General features: G+C 38.2%; 1 long non-coding RNA gene across 1 annotated transcript; it reads left to right on the top strand.

Annotated features, from left to right (window-relative positions):
* Nucleotides 1-18,037: 18,037 nt before the first annotated feature.
* Nucleotides 18,038-19,657, top strand: LOC137169302 (uncharacterized). Its single transcript, XR_010924436.1, has 3 exons — nt 18,038-18,371; nt 18,445-18,784; nt 19,129-19,657. It is a non-coding gene; the product is annotated as an uncharacterized lncRNA (long non-coding RNA).
* Nucleotides 19,658-21,138: the final 1,481 nt, after the last annotated feature.

Below are 21,138 nucleotides of genomic sequence, written 5' to 3'. Positions count from 1 at the left end.
GTGGACAGAACAACGATGGCTCTAACAAGCATCATTGCCGAGGTACAGTATGTGCACTGCATGTGAAAATGTTATACCTGTATTTGTGGTGCCATCGTGCTTGTTTTTTAAACTGTTATTCACTACTACAAATTACGTAATATCAGAATAACTTGTAACTATCATTTTTAATTGTGGGTGTGTGGATGGGGGGGTGGGGTTAATGTAATTAATGCTGTTATGTAACAATTGTGTGCATGTGTGTTTTAGACTTCACTATACTGTAAAACACTTCAATAATTGTGATTACAGGTGGATATAGCTTCAGGAGGGGAAAGCTTAAGTGTCTCCACTCGCACTGAAGGGACAAACCTAAAAGATTTCACATTGCAGTTTAAAGGATTTGTGGATTCCTGCCCTGAGCTGAAGAACAAAATAAAAAAGACTGCGAAAATGATGAACTCCTCCCACTAAAGTGGCGATGTAGAACATAAGAACAAAGTACCTGAAAATTGTTTTTGTTGTTGTTGTTGTTGGTCTGTTACATTTACAATTTAAACATAGTTTCCTGTTTTGTTGTTGTTGTTTTTTTGTTTTTTTTTACTAAAATTAATCATTTTTTGATAGATTAGTTAAGATAGATAGATTAATTAAGAGTTGTTTTGTTGTTCAAGGTTTATATATAGTTTTATATACAGTTTTTGTTAAGTTTTATATAGTACAATTTAAATAGAATATTTATATTGTATAATAGTAGTTTATATAGTTAAGAAGTTATAAATGAAATATATTCTATTTAATCATGTTCAATAATGTTTTCTCATTGTCTGTTCAAAATGTTGGTCCAGTGTGTTGTTAAAGGTAACAGAGGCAAACAGCTAAGTAAGGACGGGAGAACATAATCCAGCCCGCTCCCTGTTGTTACCACGTATTTATAGGGTAACTAGCCTGTATCTACAGAGTAAGGACTGGGGAACAGTGTGAATTTAATAATCCAGCCCGCTCCCTGTTGTTACCATGTACTTATAGGGTAACTAGCCTGTACCTACAGAGTAAGACTGAGAGAACAGCACATACGTTGTGGTTTATGTGTAATTAAAGAATAAAATCATTTTTCATAACTTCCTGCGTACTTTGTTATTGTGTAATTAAAGATATACTATGTATATTATTACATTACTGTATTGTTATTTTTTCATCCTCAGATGACAATACAAGCCTTTCATAGCTGTGCGCTGGAGAGAGATAAGTTTGCCTGTTATGAGCTGCTGCAGTGCTGGACCAACATGGCTGCTAGGAGCCAATTTTCAAAAGTATAGACCCATTTCTCGACTTGTTCTATTCAAATTCATTCAATGAAGTAGAAGACATACGCATAATAAATCTCTTGAGTGTGGGTGAAGCTTGCCTGTCAAACACATGTGCATAAAAAATGATTGTCATAACTGCCACGAGCAAAAACATTTGATTTTAGTGCACATATACACATGTACTGATTCATACAAGGAAATTACACCATAAGTTCTGGGAAGTTACATGGTAAACGTTGGGAAGTTACACTTTAAAACCCCAATTGTTACTCCCTTGTTTCTCGTTGTTTCGTTTTCTTCTGCTGTAGCTACATTTAGGTACCAGTAAGAACCGGAAAGTATTTTATATGTACAGATTCATATGAGGGAGTTACACCGTAAGTTCCGGGAAATTACATGGTAAGTGATGGGAAGTTACACCGTAAAACACAGGCTATATTATATAGTGTTACCGAAAAATTTAAGTAAGTAAAGAAAATTTAAAAATCTTTTAAAACAATGCAGAGGCTCCAGTAAACTAACAACATGAGCAGCTGAGACAGTGTGAGGATTTTGAAGACAAATAATAGCGCTGTTTCCTCTAACTGCTGTATCTTAGCAAGCTGGGTTTCAGAATCATTTCTTTCAAAATAGCTTTATACAAGATGACAGACATAACAACAAATACAAATACTTTTCAGCAGCACAATACCACCAGTCAGGTAAAATAGTAAAGTTAACTAGTATGTGCAATAGAGTTGCACATGGAGGGACAAGTGTGTAAAGATTTAGATTAGATCTTCCAGCAAACTCCTGCAAACTGTATGCAAAAAGTTGTTTTTTTTGCTGGCAGAAAAGCTGCCCAGTTTTATTTTTCCAATGAGGAACCAATCCCCTGACACAAAACCTGTGGAGTCAAACAAACATTACAGATTGGAGTTCACATAAATCAAAAGATATACTGCTAGGACAGTATATCACATCCTGGAATTGCTTTTTTAACTTGCGCATAGTACCTTCCATTGTTACATATGAACAATGTAAAGCATAATGAAAGAGGGAATGTATTTTCATGGATAAACTTACTTTACCCACTCATCCACCCAGCTCATTTTTAAGCTTTGCTGCCCACAGTCATAATGTGATTTAAAATGATTTGCCAAAGTGAAATATCTCTTTAATCCATTCCATCCAGTGGGGAAGAACTTGTGGAGGAGGAAGACAGGCATAATGTGGGCTGCACTGTGATTAAAATGTCACCCGATATGACTCCTTCTGGTTGTACTGTTATTGTCTTTAATGACCATGAACTTAAGATGTACCCTGCATATATATATATATGTATCCGCCTTCCACATCTTTAATGCTTTTTATGGTTCTTACTGTACGTTGACCGTTCATGATATTGATTAGGCTGACAGAGGGAGAGAGAGCTACAGCCGAATGTGACCCCTACTATTGATCAGCAACTGCAGCAATATAAAAAAAACATGCTTGTAAATGTCAAACAGGAATCACTCTGAGTTTTTGAAGACCGCATTTTAGTGTCTTAATCTCTGTGAATGTCCAAACATTACTTTCAAAAGAACTTTTCTGCTGTCATGTTTGTAAGTTTGTGCATTAATGGATGTTTGGTTTGAATATACTGTATGTTTGCTTTCAAAGATAGCTACTCTTTTTTATCTGTATATGCATATGCATACAGTATGTGTGGAATGCAAACTTTATTTTTGTATGTTTGTCTCTGTGCATGTGTGTGTTCCTGTGTGTGTGTGTGTGTGTGTGTGTGTGTGGTTTTCCTGAATTCATGAATTCATAATGAACGCTTGAGGCCACCCACCCAGTGCCTTCAAGTTAGTGTGAAACTCAACAGCAGAACATATTTACCCACACAAATATATAGGACAGTAAACGCCACTGGAATACTCAATGGTATTACACCACAGAGTTTACTTGAGTTGAGATTAACATGGTTTATTTGACTGAAATATATCATCATTGAAAAATGAAAATGCTCATGGTAAAATACATAAAAAATCTCTAAAAACGTAAACCTAAATTCTAAACAATCAATCAATTCAGTTACAAAATCAGGGATTTCTTTTCAGATATTACAGAGACACACTCACAAACACACAACTGATGTGGTTTATCATGGTTGACGTCATGAATAAAACACTTTCCCTCAAACAGGCAGAAACACAACCAACGCCTCACCCTTTCCTTTTAACCACTACCACAACTTCACATGCCTGAAGACATCTGAAAATTTGAATCCCTGTTGCATTATCAATGACGTCACCACTACAGGAGACACAGATCACCAATAGGCATGCCCATACATCTACTGTTGCCATGGAGAAATGAAATATCGAGCTTTACGAGCTGCTGTAATGGGGGGCTATTATGGTGGAAGGTAGAGGACGGGGAAGTGATAGTCTGAGGAGCCAGTATCAGATCACAGAGTGATGTCACTGTATCAAAGTCATGATGTCTGGTCTAGCGAAACATGTGTAGCACACCTTGGTTTTGTGTTTCTGTGTACTTAAAGTTATATTGTGTTTGTACTGTATTGGTTTTATATTGTTTTTTAAATAATAATCAATTAGACTTTCATTCCACACCCAGCATAGAGACAAAACTTTTTAAAGACACTAATCATCATCTTTGAAATGCAGATGGCTGGCAGGTGTGGATTAAGTGTTAATAACCAAGCAGTATAACTGGACACCTATGATCTATGATGTGAGTGTTTGCCTGTGGTTATAAATAAACGTGCCAGTAAACTGTGAGACTTAAAGACAGCAACAGTGAAGCATATCTAAAGAGCCTTGAGCTAGGGTTATTTATGTAATCAGTCTTTATTGCTTTTTATGTCCTTGACTATTGATTGTTGCTGCTCATTGGCATCTATTCCTGTGACCTGTGGGTTATGCCTGCCTGCAAACCAAATTTCCTCGGGGATAGTAATAATAAAGTTGAAAATTTTAAAACTCCTTGTGAACCTCTTCCTGTCTAGATAGACGTTACCTAGCAACACAAGCACACAATGTCCTGAGGCCCAGGAACTATAATTCATCATATTTAAAACAGAAAAGTGAGATCAAAATGAATTATATGAGTGAATAAACAAATCATATTTTAAATTGAATGGCGTAGAATATTTTTTGACAGTGGTATAATAATACCTATAATACCTCCATGTTGTGTTGGGTGGCACCGCTTTATCTATTGCAGTTATGGTAAGTAGCCTAGCCTATGACTTGTTGGCCACAAACAACATACCTTATCACTGTTACGCAGACAACACCCAATTATTCATAAGCATCATCCCCAATGACCCTAATAACCTGACCCTTAACAAAATTGTCTAAGTGAAATTAAAGAGTGGAGGTATCACAACTATTTGCAACTCAGCAACAACAAAACAGAAGCTTTCTGGCTGCCAGCCAGTTGGAATCCAGTTTTTGCAAGTTTTCAAAACCCACATTCACACCCACTTCACACAGGGATACGGAGATGAGAAAGTAAACAGGGTTTAAACTTCTCTCTCTAGCTTTCTTTTTTCATTTGTTATTCACTATTTCTGGCACTTTTCATGTGTGGGCAACAACTGAGTGCAAAACTCTAAGAATGCCTTCCAGGAGAGACTGTCTGAATATGTGTGCCCATATATGTTATCCCCATATTTAAATGACCATCATGTCTCCCCAGCTCTATGATGACTGGCTTTTCACTCCATCTTTGAGTGTGGCCATTTGGAACAGCTAAACACTTTTGCCCTATCATAATATGGCCCATAAGTTTCATGTTTGACTTGAGCTTTAACTTTTAAGATCAGGCCAAAGTTGTTTAAGCCTTTTTGCTGGAGCTAAGAACCAAAAAATCCTTTCGTTTAGTGACATGGAGAAGGTCATATGTGATTTTATCTTTTGCAAGCTTGACCACTGCAAATTTCTGCACTCCTGCAGAAGAAACTTTCACGCCTCCAGCTGGTTCAGAATTCAGCTGCCAGGCTTTTAACAGGCAGTAAAAAGGAGATGACTTTCCACCTGTTCAGGTTTCATTACAGTGGCTTCCTATACATTTTACAACTGATTTCAAAATTTCATGACTTAATTTTAAAGCACACCTGAGACTGGCCCCAGAATAAGTAATAGATCTCTTACCACACTACAGTATGAGCCTTAATCATGGTCTTAGATCCTCTAAATATATGCATACATACATAACAGGATATGATATACATCATATAAGAAGCCTGTGTCTGTGTCTGTTTAGAAGAAGGAGGTGGAGCCTTCACATGAATCATGTAAATCATTATAGTCTGGGAACTATTGTGAAAAATTCAATGACACAATACACAAGCCTAAAATGTAACATTCACAGACCATGAATATGTGGAAAATAGAACATTTGATTTATTTGTATAAATTCACAACTGTCGTTATATGACTTGCTGGTGCTATCAAAGGTGAGAGGGTGAGAAGATATGACTCAGAGTTGGCTTGTGTACCACAAGACAGTTACTCAGTTTATTTTATTTCCATGTTGAAAATGAGTGGAGCAACATTATTCTGCAGATTTCATCAAACAGCTTGTCAAGGTAAATGACATTTGATGGAGTATGAACTCATACAACTGAGGGGGCAGGGGACAGGAATTCAAATACAGTGCCTCAAGGCAGAATCATTTGATATTTAACATAGTGTGTAGTTGTAAAAAAATCAATCAGATATCTTATTAATATAATTTATTGCTTTTAAACATGCATTTGCATTAAAATATATGGTCTTCCCAAGGTGATGATTGTAATTGTCAGTCTCAGTAAGTATTTTTGCCTTTTAGGCTTTTGTCTCTCTCTCTCTCTCTCTCTCTCTCTCTCTCTCTCTCTCTCTCTCACACACACACACACACACACACACACACACACACACACACACACACACACACAGAAACACTGGCCAAACTCAAAAACAAAGCTTAAAGTGACATTTCACTTTCATTGCACATTCTTATTTGAGAAAAGGTTCAATAACAGTCTGAGAAAAAAAGTAGTCTCAATTTTTGTCCCTCATTATCTATAATTGAAAAACAAATAAAAGCAATACTATTTCCTCACGGACGACACAAAAATATATATTTTCTGGGTACAAATTGCAGCAACACACCATGCATCTATTACAACTGCCTCAGGAGTTTGGGCACACACAGTGTAAACAGGCAATCACTTGCAGAGTGTTCTCAGGTAATTTGCAGAAGCTATTTGTCTCGGTGCAAAGGCTACAGAGAGTATGATGTGTGAGTGAGAGGCCAGAGGGACGGCGACAAGCCAGGAAATGTTGGATTTAGAGTCAAAGTGGGAGGTTGGATTTACTTAAAGCTGCACTGCAGACCCAGTATGTGTTGAAACTGATTTACTTATCAACAGAATATAAATGCCATTTACCCACTACTCAAGGTCTGATTTAGCATTTATACACACATCCCTCAGGGGTGTTTATGCACAGTTAACTCAGGTCAGTATGCTATTTCACACTTTTTTCCCCTGTAAATCCTGAGATTGCTTGTTTTGTTTCTAATGTATCATCATAATGTGAGCACAGAGCAGCCATCAATCTAACACCTACTCATGCCAGCCAGAATGAAAAGAAATTAACCCTCTGCACAGAAAAAGTAGGGACTGTAGCTTATTCTGAAGACCAGACAGAAAAGATAGACAGAATGATCTTCCAACAGTAAATTAAACCTGATATGATGCATAGACAATAATTACCAAGTAAGTAGTGGGCCTATCAGCTCTCCAAATATGTGTCAATGTACATTTTCTAGACCTGAGGTTCAGCAAACATCTGATTTGTTCACATAAGAGATTTTATATAACTGTTATACAAAATCATGACTAGTTACCAAGTCAGGAACAAGTCAGGAAGTAGCTCCTTTAATGAACTGCTAACAAGTAGTTTCTGAATATTAGTCAATCAAGGACCACTTTATGAAGTGGAAAATGGGAAATTACTTGAGAACAGACAAGATGTTATATTAGTGAACATTTTAAAATCTAAATCCAAGTAAAATACACTTGACTGAAGCCCAACATTAGGAATCGAGTGATGCAGCTCTGTAAATTTAGTAAAATTAACTGATATTTATCAGATAAAGTTAACCATGTTTATGGTAGCACTAGACGAAAAGTCATGGATCACCAAAGTCATTAGAATTCATTACACTAGGGATGATGGTTGTCTGCACAAAATTTAATGGCATTCATACAATAGTTGTTGAGATATTTCAGTGTGGACCAAAGTGGTGTACCAACAGACCGACAGACTGACATTGCCATCAATAAAACTCCTGGGAACAGTTGTCTTGGGGGATACTATGGTTGCATAACCAACAAGGTAACTGCAATATCTGCAATGCCATGCCTTTTTTTTTTATCAGAGATAAAATCACCATACCGTTCCTCAATAACTGTGGGCCTCCACTATTTTCCCCAAGATGTTATGTTACCTTAAGACCTCTATTCTGATCAGGCAGGAGCAGGATTTTCTGGGAGGCTTTTCTGTTCAAAAGAAAGATACATTATAAATTGCGTTCTCTTAGCGCTTTATAACCTTGCTTTTTTACCTAGACCTATAACACAGTCTGGGTGAATGAGTTCCCAAACAAATTCAAGTTTGCGAGGTGTAAAGAAAGGTCAGCAGCAGTGTATAGCTGTCAGAAATTTCAACTGAAAGCTTTATTCTCAGAGCAGGATATAAATCACAGATGCCACAGCGGTGGCTCAGTACTGATCTGTATGAGTGTATGTATACATGTGCCTGTGAGAACTCTTGGAGGAATTCCTCTCTTTTAGTGTCTCATTTTGTTTGTCCTCCTCCTTACTACTTAATGTAAAGTATATTCTCGATGTATAATCCCACAAGGTCTCCTTTTGATGCCCATGATGGTCAGGATGATGATAAGCTTTGTGACATTTGCTGGTTGAGCATTAGACCTGCATCTCAAGTAGAATAAGATTCTCTGTTGTGAATATAATGTGAGCTATAAGTCTCTATAATAGTGAGAGAGATAGTGTTGTTAGGATGAATTTTAGCTGCAAATAAAGAGCTCAAGCATCTGTGCTTCAACAACAGATTGGTATCCTGGAGGAGATGCTTGAATACAAATCAAGCTTGCCTTCTTAGTAAAGTCTCGATGTCGGCTCAAAAACAACATAATAATGATTGAGTGGGAGCTGTCAAATCATGAATACTGCTTTTTTGGCTGGACTGCAACAGCAGGGCCAGCCCTACAACCCTGAATATGAAGCCTGTTCTCATTCCCAGGGTGTCAAATCATGGCCCTTGGCGCCTGATATCGATCCACAAGGTACCCTTTGGCGTCTGTATGAGATGCACTGGGCACTGGTATCAGACGCCAAGGGACGCTGACAAAGTGTCGGTATTTAATGACCTGGGATGAGAACGTGTTGGATGTCTGTCCATCACTGAGTCACTGACTGACTGAGTGATGAAGTTACACCATTAGTCGGCCGAAGTCAGCTGAAGGAGAACCAAGTATCCCAGAATACATTTTGCACCAAATGGCAAAGATGGTGCTGTAGGACTTTTAATATGTCACTCTATTAAGTTTTAATATTTTTTTCAGTTGAGAAAGTAACCATTTAGATTCACAATATGTGGTCAGTTTATCTAAATAATACCTATTTGGAAATTCGCTTTGATGTTCTCTAGAAGCCAGCAGCCCGAGTCCTGAGATGACCGGCTGGTCAACGTCCGTCATCATCCCAAGGCAGAGTCAGACTGGCCATTGGGAGCACATGAAAGATCCCAGTGGGCTGGTTGCTATGTGGGCTGCTTGAACACTATGTGGGCCACTTGAGCAGCCCATTATGAAAAAAAACAAGAATCGCTTATGTCTTTTCCTCCCTTGATGTCACCAAACATAAAACCTGTTGTTTAGACAGGCTTTTTAACTTTATTTGTAAAAATAAGCCACACAAGGTAAAAAAGGAGGTTATGTCTGTGACTCTAGCAGAGGGAGGTCTCAATGTTTTGGACTTTTCCTCTTTCAACCATATTATCAAAATTAAGATTTCTAAAAGATCCGGATAGCATGTGGAACTTTCTGTTTAAACAAGTAGGTGGTTGTATTTATTTTATTAATGTGCCCTTATGCTGTCGGTAAACTTCCTATCAAACTCTTCCACTTTCATAGGCAAGCTCTTATGTGTTGGTCCCTTCTATATAAGCACAACTATTCTCCTCACAAATGTTTTTTTACGGAATAATGTTAATATCATTCACAGAAACAAATCAATATTTTGGTAACAGCTATTTAACTGTGAAGGGCTTCTGTATTCATATGAAGATTTTGTAGAGAAATATAGTGTTCCTGTCTCCCAGAGTGAGCATAGTACTGTAATTAATGCATTGCCAACTGACATCATATGCTTATCATGTATATTCCTAATAGAAGACAAATGCTCTTTTTGTAATTATATGGTGGAAATGTGAGAAACGTGTTTATTCAGTGTATACATGTGACAATATTTTGGGCTGATTTTCAGCTGGATCTTAAAAGTATGTTTTGTTAAGGAAATTTGACTTTTAATTTAAATTTCCTTACTAAAATAAACAATAAATAAAATGTAATAAAATAATTAACAAAAATTCATGTTCTTTTTTTCTTTAAAAAGAACACAATTTGTTATTAACATTCAACAATCCTAATTTCTCCAACAATGAACAATATGTAATTAATTTGCTCATTATTTTAGCCAAATTTTACATCCATAAAATGACATTCTTGAAGAAATTACCATCTTATATTACATTTAAACAAACTGATCGAAGCATATATCTTCAAACATTTCATACACGGCCCAGCCATATTCTTGGTTTTGACCTAGTCTTGTTCATTTATACCTGCCACAGCCATCTCTGCAGACTCTGGCAGTCAGCATTAGGGGAAACGACTAATCACAAAGACCCACATTTTATTAATAGGTCTCATTTTAAGAAATACTGGAATAGAAAGACATGCATTCACAGTCTCTAATCATGGCTTTCCCCAAAAGGTCTTCAGGGGAATTTAAGAATATCACATTTAATGGAAATTGGATTACCTTTTAGCTTTCATGTCATTTCCAAGCATGGTTCATTTCATTTAACTGTCTCTCTGATGAAATAGCTTGGAAAATAGGTTGTTTTTTGTCCTTACAAAGAACAAAACACATCAAAACTGAAGGTGAAAAGAAAGGGAAGTCAAAAGTTGATTCTTCTAAACAGATGTCTCAGAGGAAGCAGTGAAATAACTTTAAATGCGCTAAAATCATTCCTTTTTGATGCAAAAGTACAGAGAGCAATTTCATGCGAGAAAATATTTTGTATAATGAATTGTTGATAGGCAGTAATTTAAATGGATAAACTACTAATGAAATTTGCTCAAAGCCAGAGCAATCTTAGATTATGAAATGCAATCTGTCAGCGACAACCGTTTCTCCACATGTAAACAAATCTGTTTTCTGTTTGCTGCTATTTTGTCATACCTGTGTTTTATTGAGAAACCAAACAATGCCAATGAATTCTTTTCTCCACAAAGAAAGTTGTTGTTTGTCACTATCAGCGGCAGTGGCAAGCCTCCCTCCGAACCAATTAAAAGATTACTGTACATACAGTAGATCAGCAGGCAGAGGCTTTGTTGTTGGCCACAGGCAGAATGAAAAAGAAAAAAAAAACCAACAACATAAAATTAGTTTGGTTTATTAATCTAAAACAACATGCAATCTCGTCTAACCAGAACCCCGCCTCCCTGCCCTCTTCTGTGCTTGTTTACTCAACTCAGTGTCGACTGAAAACGATTTCCAAATCAATTAACTTTGAGAAACACAATGAGGCCGGAGGTGCAGCAAAACCAGTGGCATTGATGATGAGAGGCGGACAGGCAATTTGCCACTTGTGTGGAATTTAATAGTGTAGTCTATTGTTTATAAGGGGGAAATAAGGCTATTTGGGTTCCCTGTTAAACCAGGGAGAAGAGGGGCAGCCTTTGGCAACTTCAATGACTCTCTATGTATATATACAACAATAATTTACCGCTTAGTCAGTCAAGCTGTCAAAAATAAACAGTTTGAAGTGCATTTGCATTTGCTCATAAATATCACTTTATATACAGGCATAAATAGACACTGTTACCATAGAAGCTGACCTAACCATGAAAACCAATAGTAAATAGATGGTGCACAAAAAGCAAAGTGACCTTCACTGGAAGAAAAAAAAAAGTTTAAAAAGGATTAAGAGCAGTGTTACTGCTGCAGCATTAGGAGCGCCGCTGCTAAAATTTCACAAAATTTAATATCAATGGGCTACTAAGGATTTTCACTCGCACATTGTGCAAGCATGATAACACCCTACGTTACCGTGGAATTGTTTTGAGTCAGCCTGCCTCTCCTCATTCTTCATCTATGAGAAAGGTACTGTAGTGTAGCTCCTTTAAGGAATAGGGGCATAGCAAGTGTGTAGTTAAGTGAGCGGCAGAAAAGTGACAGTGAGTGTGACTGGAGCAGAGGAAAAGGTTAGCAGTAAGTTTTCAATCTGGCAGTAAATGTGCAGTACAGACTACAGTGTGTCAGTTAATAAATGTTGCAGCTTCTCAAGACCAGGAAAAGTCTTGTCTATTGTTTCCTCAACTGCTGGAAAGTTGAAGGGGGTTAGCCTCGAAGTTAGCAACAATGGGTTAGCCTAACCTGACCAGGCTCACTTAAGACTGACTGACTTTTAAGGTGGACCAACTATTCTCATTTTAGTGTCAAGAGAACGGAGAAATGTCTGGCTGCTAAGTCCCCCCCAAATCCCAGCACTCAACCTAGGGGAAACACTAAATAGACATTTTTTTTTGTGACTGATAAGTCTAATAAATGCCTTTTATGTGCATACAGCCTTGATAATCTGTGATAATCAGGAAACAGTAACAGTACATTTGCATGTGATTTATGTTTCATTCATGTCATCACCTCCATTCATTATTGTGACATTTATCATCTGCCTAATTAATATTTTCATCCATATCATCTAATGCTTGACATTTTCTTCTAAGTGATCGTCTGATTAGCTCTATTTGAGATGTTTAAAATTTAATTTTTTGAGTGTGTGGTTTTATGATTGCAGCAACATGCACAACATTTTTTATTTTTTTTTTACAACTTATACTAGTTATACTACAACTAGTTAGGTGGTGACTGAATCAGGAGCCAACAGCCGGGATAGTTATTAAAAAAATCTACATGCTACACAGTGTGTTGCTCACATGCAGTATTTTTGTATGTTTGTCCTCATTACCATTCCTTGTGCCTGCTCACTCATATGCTAACCATCTGGTTTTAGCCTTTATCCTCTCTGTACTATTTTTGTCCTTACATATTCAGCACGTACGTGATACAACTGCCTACACATTCACACACCACATGATTTTTATACATAAACACATGGTTCTATATAGTATTGAAACTGGCTCTCTGGCTCCTACGCAGAATGAGAGTGGTAGACATTCTTAAAGGCTTAAAGTGACACTATGCAATGTTTGAAATAAGATATAAAACAATCTTCTTCTTAGAAATGTAAAGTAGAATTCATAAGAAATAAAGTACACCCTATTGCTCTACTTGATACACTCAGGTGTTTTGTCACTATAGCTTTACTTGGTCTTGTATGACCAGTAGTTTACGGTAGCTAATGTGCAAACTTTAGAATGATGCTGTGTAACTGATATTAATGAGACCATTTGCTTACTTTATGGATCAGATCTACTTGTGCTACTGTGAAACATGTCACAGATAAACATGAAGATGTTTTTAAAGTGACTGATTCAAGATCATCTTGGGAAAATAAGTCAAATTGAAAGTGCGATTATCTTGTAATTGCTTCTTTTGACCACAGTGGCCACTGTAGAGTAAAGGCTACCTAGTCTTGCTTGAAAGTACTAAATCAGTTGTTCTACAAATCATGTATACTTTAAATTACAGCTGATTATTCTGCAAACCACACTACTGTTTTTTAGAAATTCATCCAGGCAGCCATTGATTTCCATTCAATTCCAAATGGTATACAAATCAAGTTACATAATGCAGTGTTCACTTTTCAAATTGATAATACTGCAATGCCATGCAAGTAACATTGCCAGTACACTGCTCACCATTCAGCATAGAAGTCAATGGCTGCCAGAGAAAGTTGGAAAAATACATCCAAAAATAAAAAAGCTTTAAGCATGCATTTTGTCAGCAACAATGTAATGTATACATATGTAGTAGTTAAAGAGCTAAAACCTGAAGACAGACATGTATGGTCCTTTAAATCATGACTGTCAACCAACAACAATGACAAACAGTATGAATTGAGCAGAAGATGTCAGAGAAATAAAAAATGAGTGTTAAATGAAACAAGAATACATGAACACCTGTTAAATGTAACAGCAGTAATCCAGTGCAATAGTAATTCAATAAATTGTATTAGGAAGCATATAAAATTCAGTTGAGTGCATCAGAGGGATGTTGATACAACTGTATTATAATGTTATAAGGTGTTATCAGGAGGTAATACTGTCTGACACAGTCACAACTAAAAGCCTCAACATTATGTATTCCATGGCAATTGCAGTAGGTTACATTTTACAGGTTTTCATTTTGTGTCATCCACCCACTGTATATGCAAGCACATATGGCAGGTGCAGACACACACTCATATGGAATAAGGAATAAAATGATGGTATAAAAATGTTAAGGTTAGCATTTAAAACAACAGTGAACAAAGAGCAGGGTTATAAAATACAGCACGATCCAGGTGGAGACATATGTTATCTATATGCAGACACACAGCCCCATAAACTTTCCAATAAAATAAAATACGTTGCAAATAGCCTTCTCTTTGCCTGTGGCGGCATATGTTAAACAGAAAAGTTTCTTTTGTGCATCATGATTATTTCCCATCCTGTCTGAACAGGAGAAATTGTTTCCCTTCCTCCCAGCCTCTCCGCTGTTCTCTTTGTTTTTCCACACTAATTACAGCTACAGGTGAAAGGACCTGTGTAATAGCTAAGGCTGTTGTGTTGAGGCAATCTGGATAAATCAACTGACCCACCTGTTTTTGTCTGATATACTCACATCTGTTTCACCGTCTCTTTATTTCACACAAATGTCACGCACAGATTGATGTATAGCAAAAAAACCCCTCTCCCTCTCACACACATATAGACACACATATTGAGGAAGTTCATTGTTAAGCTACCTCAGAGACTAACGAGTGATGGGAGATATAGGGAAACTGCATCAGGCAGGGCAGAATGGCAGGCCATTACCTGAACCAGTGAAACATGCAACCAGGCTCTGCTGCTCTGACCTGTCTTGGCTGAGGAGCAGACAGCAGTGTTATCACATACTCCATCGCCCAACCTTACAAGGACCATCTGGGGACTGCACGCATGTGTGCGTCTGTTTGGGCAAGATTTCGTGTGAATTGTATTGTATTTGTGTGTATGCCTTAAGGTTGGCCTTAAGGCACACACACACACACACAGGCACATACAAACTTACCTTGGAGAGGAAAGGGCATGATTGGAGTGTTAGACTTGACCTTGGTTGTTTTCATTTGAGTTGCATTATGAGCGGGGGTACAGTGGTCATACAATGTGGTGCCTCTCAACCCCTGTGTTATGACCTTCGTGCTTGTGAATGCTGCAGATGAAAAGCATCACAGTGACGAATTGGTGCACATTGTCTGATTGTAGATGAAAAAGGCTTTGGCTTTATTTTTAGGCCTTTGCTAATGACTTTCATGGCTGTGAATGCAATGGCTGACATTGCTGTCATATGGATGTGACAGAATCTGAAAACAGAATCTTTTTGAAGCTGAATTGAGGATTAACTGTGGCACTGGTTTTATATATTTAGTAGTACAACAACTGCACACTGTAAAAAAAAACAAAAAACACTTTTTTATTTGGTTAGAGAAGCAATATTTTAACAACTTTTTTTTTTAACTTGATCTCATATTGTACTAGTGTGAATTGAATTTTATACAGTGAACAAAAAAACTATGAAGGAGACCTTTGTTTGCTTTCTTGCAATATAATTAAGAACACTGTGGAAGACATATTATTGCTTGCCTTTTAACTTTTTGAATACAATACTGCACATAAGAACAATGTTTCAACCCAACACAGGTCCTCCCTAAAGGGTTAGGGTTGAAGCGTTGCTAATAAAAGCTTAAGGGATCTCTGATTCCAGTAGGTGGGCACTTTTTTGGATGTATTCACATTTTTCTTTTTTTTTTTTGCTATGCAGCACCTACAGTAACAATACTGAGGTTTTGTGTTATGTGCTAAACACTGTTCTCACCCTTCAACTTTTGCCTCTTACTGTTGCTGTCCATGGTGCTGAACCTGCAAGATCACCAGGACTGGTGTAGTTTCTCTTTCTCAAAATTTCAATATCACATTCCAACACGGTATGCACATATCTATGTTTGTCTTATTTATCGTTAAGAAAAGGCATCCTATCTTATCATTATGACATCCTCAGTTTTTCCTATAATAACAGTGGCATGGGGTTATGTTTTTTCTTTTTTTTTTTAAACGTATATATGTCAGCATTTAACAACATAATCATAATAAACCTAACCTATCATTTTGTTACTGACTTTATTTAAATCAGGTTGTGGGCTGGAAGGGTGAATGTGTAATGGGGGAGAGAGGAACAGAGAGGGGGACAGTGAGTGGGTATGGAGCAAGAAAGAAAGAAAGAAAGAAAGAAAGAAAGAAAGAAAGAATCTACATAGAAATGAAGGGATAAAAGCTGTTAAACTCTCTGCTCTTCCCATGACTAAGCATAACTTTGAAGATGATGTTGCTGATCTCACATTCAGAATAAAATGGTCTCACTATTACTTGAAAAGACTTGATAGAGTGAGATTTTGGTTTAGGAAGAAGAGACAGTTAGTTACAAAAAGGGTTGTGAAGCTGCACAGCGAGGGATCATTTAGGATAAATTGTGTTTATAACGACTTTTAGCTCACATTTGAAAGAGCAGAGCATTCATTTTATAAAGCAATGAGCTTTAATTAGCACAAAATGATTGGATGTATTTGCTACACCCTATCACACTGGAAAATATTAACAAAAATAAATTAGTGGGATAAAGCAGCTTTATAAGCAGAGCTCAAAACAACCCAACAACTAAAGATAAATTTCAATTTCTTTGGTTAACAGCAAAAACAGGTATAATCAGTCTTGTACTTTTTTGGTTTCTCTATGGCTTTTGTTGTTGGCACTCAAAATACATAAAATACATACATGACCCTGAGGTGCAAGCATTGTGCTTACGAAACTATTTACTTTGTAGCTTTGCACCTGCATCTGATTGAAAAGAAAGAAAGAAATAGAGCTTGCTATATCAAATTGTTCCAGATTGGAAACACAATCATCAGTTACTTGACATCAGTTACTAATTGCATTTTCTTGCTGTTACGATCAAAATAGAATGTGCATCACTGTGTGCATACATTAAGGCTAAATTACCATCACCACCGCGGTAGCTCATCACCAGGTAAAGTGTTAATTACAGGAGAATGAAAGAAGCACTCCCAGGAGGCCCTGCTGAATGGAATTTCATGGAGCAAATTAGTGGGCTAGATATGGGATTCATTTTCTCTCTCTCTCCCCCTCTTTGACACACACGCACACACACACTTTCTGTGTCCATGTGTCTGTGCCCATATGTGCCCACATGTCTGTCCTTGCATTCGCAGCTGTCACAAAGCTTCGGTTTCACCCCAGTTGACCCTTTGCTTTCAGGCCATTGTGTGCTCCCTTTCAATTTCAGTCCGCCCTGCAGTGGATACAAGCCACTTTGGAAAGTGCTGAGTATATTGAACTTTTCTGCATGGCTACCAAGGAAGAAAAATCAGCTTATCAGAAAAGCTCTCTGGGGCTTCTAGACAGACAGAGACATGGATTGGTCAATTTACACCTTGAGAAGGTGTTTCACACTCTTGTTGTGCGGTTGTCTCTCCAGGGTATCTGCAGTGTGAGCATTTTCTGAAGCTAAACTGCCCTATTAAAAATAATATGGATTAGTCATTACAATTTCACATTAATCACAGGACATACAGGCTCTACAGAATAAAGGGATGACAGATGCCTCTGTTATACTTGATAATCTCATCTTTTTGCTCATCTAAATATGTTCTTTGTTAATGTCCGTCTGTCAGTTAGTGGACTGTCATTTGGTTGGGATGTTAGTTGGTCCACCATTTTGTTCCAGACTGATATATCTCAACAACTATTGGGTGGAGTGCATGAAATTTGGTACAGATATCCACCAGAGGATGAATCCTAATGATGTTGTTGATACCCTGACTTTTCATTTAGAGCCACCAGAAGGTCAAACCTTTCACTTATCCAGTGAAATATCTCAACATCCACTAGAGACATTAGCACACATTTTGGTACAAATATACCTTGTTCCCAGACAGTGTATCCTATCCACCTGTAGGATGGATTGCAATGAAATATGGTTAACATTCATGTTCCCTTCAAGGTGAATCTTAATAACTTTTGTGATACTCAAGCTCGATTTTCCTCGAGTGTAATCATCAGGTAACATTTTTGATTTGTCCAATATTTTGGTTAACGACTAAATACCAGCAAAACTAATGGCATCCTCAGCTGTACTTTGTGTTTAGTACTAATTAACATGTTACCATTCTACCATGCCCAACTAAGAAAAATAGGTAAGTAGCTAAATAGCTAACATCATCGTAAACATTTTACATGTGTAGCATATAGAGGGCGCTGTTTATAATTGACTCCACCTGGTGGCGGTCATTTGTTCAGCTTTATATAAAGGTGGCAGTCTTCCCCTGCCTCTTCCCCTTGCGCTCCCCCATCACGTCACTTCCAGTCCGGGAGTTTTGGTCTGTCAAAGCAGCACTGAGTGTGCCTCGCTCCATGGTTTTGCCTGGCTGCAGTTGTTTCGGGTAAATGCTGGTAGCCATGTGGGTTTCTCTCTCTCCTCACTCTCCTGTGCCTGTGTTGGACGCTCTAAAGGTAGGTTGCTTCTCTCCTGCACTCCCTTAATTCTATCGTTTAGCGTAGCAACACTGACTTTGTTTTATGTTAGGGAACCCTCATTAGCTGGCCGAGTCCACCGGTGGTGTAGACGGATGTCACCACCAGCTGATTGGAGCCGCTGCTGTTTTGTCTCTGGCCCTTTCGTCTCCTTTTGTCTCCTGCTGTTTCGGCTGCTTGCTGTGTCTCCGATGCTGCTCTGTGTGCTCAGTGTGCACATGCTGCTGCTGTGCTGTTACCACTTTGTTTGGTCCCTGACTGTCTCTCGGCTGGTTGGCTGCCTCTCTCTCCCTCTGTCGCCGTGCTTGCTGCTGTTTGCTGGGGGCTTCCATGGTGGCGCTGTTAGGGTGGTGGTAGGCCGCCTTGCCGTTGACTCTAAACACCTGAGCTGTGTGTGGGACTAACTCTTTTTAACGTTATTTATTGTGTGAATGTGTCGAGTTGTTTGTGTTTAGTATGAATTATTCTTTTGTTTAGTTTGAGTTATTCTTTTGTTTAGTTTGAGTTACTCTTTTGTTTATCTTGGTTAATTAATTTGGTTTAGCCACCCCTGGTTTCTTTATTTTCTGGTTTTGATTAATTCTATACCTTTTTTTTTATTTGTTTGGGGCTAAGGTATTCTGTTGTTGCATTATTGATTTCAGTTTATTTAGTTTGGGTGCATTTATTGTAATTAGCCATTTTTCTCATTTCGTATTACTTTTTGTTGTAACTTTGTGTTCTTATTCCCTTTCAGTGGCTGCAGGCCGGTGGTGGTGTTGGTGACCTGGGTGGTGGTGACTATCCCTTTTGTGTGCAGTGTATTCCCTGAAATTGTGGGTGATTTTCACAATGTGTGTGTGTGTTAGTTTTACTGTTTTGGTTTTTTTTGTTTGTTTGTTTTGTTTGGTAGATCCCCATCCCTCACTAACACCTGTCCCACCAGTAAGCCTCAGCCCCTGATTTAGTTTTTCCCTTTTTATTTCCCCCTTCCGGCATGAATGTGTTGTCATTTTAAATTGTGTTGATAATAAAGTGTACTATTTTGTAAGTATCTGGAACTACGTTTTCTCTTGCCTCCAGTAAACAAATCTGTGTCCTATTGATAATAGTGATAAATAATTCTTTGGGTGAAATTCCCAAGGTGGTGTTGTCTGGCAACTTAACTGAAATTGTGTTAGTATAACTCCGTTGACTGCTGTGGCGACACATGCTAATATGTAAGCATTGATGTTGTGGGCATGTTAGCATGCTGATGTTAGCTTTTAACTCAAAGCGCTCCTGTGCCTGAGTACAGCCTCTCAGACCTGCTAGAATGTACAAACTTTTTAAACTCATTTTAATATTTGCAAGAGTTTGTCCTCCACTATATGAAAAGTTAAGGTTATTTTTCTTTGTTCCTTTACCACATGTACACTCAAACACTATAACCAATAATAAAATTAAATGTATACTTTGCAGGATTTTTCCTAAAAATCAGTGTATAGACTCATACAAAAATATTCCCTCTCAGTCATTATTTATGACCCACTAGAAGTGTGTGGTGTATTTATCTGCAGAAACGCCCTCTGCCTGTATTTTCTTATTATTTTGCTGTGTTCAGTACACTTCTGGGCATCAACCTTTGGGCAGTGGATGTGTAGCCTCCAACCAATGACAGCACACAGGGTATGAGGTCAGAAGTCATAGTGTAGTGACCAAGTAACATTGCTGTCTCTATCTCTCTCCTCTGCTCCACTCTGCTCTCTGTCTCTGTATCTTGGATGTATGAAGAGCTGCAGGTCTGTGTGTCTGCTTGACCGAGGGCGGGGCTGAGCTACACACACGCAGAGCAGAGAGGCCACAGCGGACAGGATTAAGCTCAGTATTCACACAAAATCCTGCAATGCTGCACCTTCTCGCAGGGTTGAGCAGATGTGCGGGCGTGTTTATTTGTGCTTTAGAATGTAACTGCCATGAAACAATCAGAACATAACGTTTTTATTTCTCTGATTCACCTGTTTTGTTCTTGCCAGCGCTGCTCGCTCTCTTCATTCACTCTGTAGCTCGCTCGACTACCGCTGCTCTCTCTCTCTCTCACTGCTCTCAGCTTGCTCTGGTTGAGCCGGGGAGGAGGGGCCAACTTTGAATGCTGTGTTTACAAACACCAACTGACAAATCGTGCATAGTATACCTTTAATAACTTTCCCATTTTAATCAGTTCAGCTGCTGAAACCATTACTGCAGATGCTCTTTCATCACTATTTCCTTTCCTCTCTTTCTCACACCACTATTCCCCATCTGCTCCTATCTGCCACTGTAGATCACCTATTTCTACCCCCAGCTGCTACATGATTATATCTTCATTTATAGCCCTCCCACATCCCCACATCCCAAACACACACTCACTCATGCACACACACACACACACTTCTTCTTTCCTGTGCCTATCTTAGATTTTGATTTGGGTTTGGCCGGGGCATGTTTGCTCTCTTTCTTGTCCTCAGCAGCCAATACAGAAAAAGAGCAGATGGTTGATTATTGTTTGCGAGATGTGTGTGCAGGAAGGGAGAGTGAAGAGAGAGAGAAAAAAAATAAGAGAGATTGTGGGGATTTATTTCATAGACAGAACCTCCTGATGGGATATGTGGTGTTCAGCTTTTCTGTGTCTGGCAGGAGGTTCATAATCCCACTGCGCAGCTCAGGACTGAAAGAGGTGAAACACTCATTCATCCATTCATCAGCCTTTCACTTGTTCCCAATCTAGACAGTGCACACAGACTGACAG

The sequence above is a fragment of the Thunnus thynnus genome, chromosome 18, assembly GCF_963924715.1.
Source record: "Thunnus thynnus chromosome 18, fThuThy2.1, whole genome shotgun sequence".
NCBI classification, from domain to species: domain Eukaryota; kingdom Metazoa; phylum Chordata; class Actinopteri; order Scombriformes; family Scombridae; genus Thunnus; species Thunnus thynnus.
This window is presented reverse-complemented; position numbering and strand designations above follow the sequence as displayed.